The sequence below is a fragment of the Harpegnathos saltator genome, unplaced genomic scaffold (assembly GCF_003227715.2).
Source record: "Harpegnathos saltator strain DR-91 unplaced genomic scaffold, Hsal_v8.6 scaffold406, whole genome shotgun sequence".
Classification (NCBI taxonomy): Eukaryota; Metazoa; Arthropoda; class Insecta; order Hymenoptera; family Formicidae; genus Harpegnathos; species Harpegnathos saltator.
Window position 1 is genome coordinate 810139 of NW_020230213.1, and position 3168 is coordinate 813306.

General features: G+C 44.9%; 1 pseudogene; it reads right to left on the bottom strand.

Annotated features, from left to right (window-relative positions):
* Positions 1–1521: 1521 nt before the first annotated feature.
* Positions 1522–1997, bottom strand: LOC112589126 (uncharacterized; annotated as a pseudogene).
* Between the last annotated feature and the right edge of the window lie 1171 nt (positions 1998–3168).

The window sequence follows — 3168 nt, forward strand, 5'->3', positions numbered from 1 at the left end:
CCGCGTCTATAACCGGCCGATACGATGTTACGCGATACGCAGCGCGCGTACACGAAAAACCAATACTGCTACTCGCCCGAGCAGAGTCTCGAAAAAGGTAGCAGGTCTGAATACGTTCCTGGTCTTATTAGGCACGTTACCTCATCATCTCGTTACAACACAGCCTGATGTGCCACTTAACGTTGTAAGCTCCACAACACTCCCTTGCCGTACGGTTCTCTCTCGACAAGGTTGGAACCGATAGAAAAATCCGTCGCGTTGGTTTCAACAGGCATTTTCACCTCGATATTCGATACTCATTAGTGTGAAGAAAAATGCATTCGTTGGTTGGGGAAAAAGGTTTCGCTTGTGGTCAAGTTTGCACAGAGAAGAAAATTGCCTCATGACTGACCGGGGAGATTGTAAATTAGAAGGACGCTAAACGATCGCGAAAAATCTGATTAACCAAATGTCATAAAGCGATACTAATTGCTGCTATTCATTGCTGGCTGGCCTCGTTGCTCTTGGATACTTCACGCTCGACCTCGCGAAAATTCAAAGGACGCAGGTCATTTGCGCGGGACTGGTGCGGCCGACGCGGGTCACGCGCGTTCGCCCGTCGAATAATTTCTCGTTTCATGAAAGAGCTCGCCAGCGCGAATTGAAAAAAAAAAGAAAAGAAAGAAAAGAAACCGAAAAATATGAAAATGACAAAGAGCACGCGCGATCCGCTTATCGCGTCGCGCCGATGGGAACATCCTTCTTTGTCGTATCGCGCAACGCAATTTTTCAAATTTTCACGGGGAATTTAGTCGGCCGTCGTCGCGTGTGAATTACGCGCTCGTCGGTCGATCGAGCGTGGTTGAAACTCGGCTTCGAGAGCGTTAACAGTTTCCAGGAGCAAACACTCGAACGCTGTTTGCCCTCTCGCCCCGGCAATGTTGGCCGCCCGTCACTGTTCGACGTTGGACGTCACACGTGCATCTTTACTCTGTAGGTATAACGATACATGCGGGGCGTCCCTCCGATACGCGCATAAACACACATAAAACGGCCGGACATGCGTCTCTCTGGAAAATATGGAGGTGAGCGAATCGAAAAATCGTGTAAATCATTCGCCGATTTACGAGCGTGCACTCGTGCCCGCAGGTTCTGCTCGAAATCGGGCGGAAATGTCAGCCTGCAGAAGAGCAAATTTCCCCTCGTCGGTGGAAACGGTCGATAACAACCGATTGTGAACGTGAAGTCGCACGAGAGAGTATACGATAAGCTTCGCTCGGTGAAACCCCCTCGTCCAGATGATACGTAGGCTGCTGAAAAAGTTTCTGCAAATGGTATGAAAAAAAAACACATGTAAAATTCGGTAAATGATTTTATTGTTTCTCAAAGTATTCGCCTTTGAGATCGATACACTTTTGCATACACTCATATGAATTTTCGAAGTATTTTTTTCCACTCTAAGGCTGTAACCTCAGAAATCAATGTTCGGAATACTTCAACAGCTGCTTCAAGCGACACAAATCGCTCACCACGCATCTTATGTTTGATGTTTGGGAACAAGAAGAAGTCATTAGGTGATAAATCAGGTGAATACGGACAATGAGTCATCAATTCGACATTTTTACTGGATAAAAATCAACGGTTTGACGTGCTGAGGAACAGCTGGCGTTGTCATGATGAAGAATGATGCAACGATTTCGGTTTGTTCTACACAATTCATTGATGATTTCTAGCAAAGAGATTATTGTATACCAATCAGCATTTATAATCCTTCGACCTCTAAAGTCACGGTTGCCACATGTCCGGTATAACCGAAGAAGCAAGCAGTCATTTGCTTGGCAGCACTGCATGAACGAACAACTTTTATTGATTTCGGCTCATTTTGAAACACCCAAACAGTGGATTGTTGTTTACTTTCGGGCTCGTACGAATAGATCCATGTTTCGTCTCCAGTAACGATGCTGTAGACCAAATTTGACCGACCTCAGTTGAATTTCTTGAGCATTTCTTTGTACCATTTCACACGAGCCTGTTTTTGAGTTTCGGTCAAATTGTGTGGGATCCAACGAGTGCAAAGTTCCCGTACGTTCAAGTGATCATATAAAATCGCGCGTATTGCTTTTATGTCAATGTCCAAGGATGTCTGAATCTTGCGTATGTCACATGTTGATCTCGCTCAATCTTTCACGCACAGCACCAACATTAGTGGCAACAACAGACGTGGATGGACGACCTTCACGAAACTCGTCACTAAAAAAGGTGCATCCACGCTGGAATTCGGCAAACCAATTGTAAATCAGTCCTGTTGGATGGTGCTTCATCCCCAAAAGCCAAATGAAGTAGATCGATGCATTGTTTCGGAGTTAAACAACATTTGTAATCGTAAAAAATCATTGCCCGAAAATTTTCACGCGAAATTTCCATTTTCTCACAAAATAACTTCTTTTAAAATATTGTGCAAACAAAACTAGCTGACTAGGTATAAACTGTTAACTGAATTATAGGTTAACTGAATTATAGGTTAGAAATGTCTAATTTTACGGGTATGATAGTAACAGAACGATGACGCCACTGCAAGTACTAGATTGTAGAAACTTCTCCAGCAGCCTACGTAGATAGATTTTACTATTACATTTATCGTTCTTTTCTTTGTTTTCACAAATCTCAACGAAAACTCGACGGGACCAAATCTCTCGGTACTCCAGTAATACGCTGAAAATGATCATGGCCTGCGGTCGTCCATAGTTTGCGTGGATTGCTGTAAATCGCCATCGCGGATATTCGCGCGGAACGTATGTCCGTGTTCGACAGAGACACGCGGAGGCTCCGCCACGGAGTGTAAAAGTCGACGAACAATAATGTCAATGAGCGCGACGTCGCTTGAGAATAGCCTATGAAAAGCTGCGCGGGATTACGTCGCTGTTATTTGAAAGCCGAGGAGAGGAAAGAGCTGGCCGGGAAGTGGAGCGATTAAACAGTAATTCCCGTAAGTTGGAGGTAAGGAAAAGGCTGCAGCGTCCTCAAATAAAGAAGGAAAAAGGATCTCAGGCGTCATTTACTGTCATAAATGACGGCCACAAACGCAAACGAGGACCTCCCGTCGTCTCCTTCTCCGGATTTTCTTTCCGATCGAGCACGGAATGTCCTCGAGAAAACTCTCCAAGTTTCTCCGGGACTTTTATTTCTGGC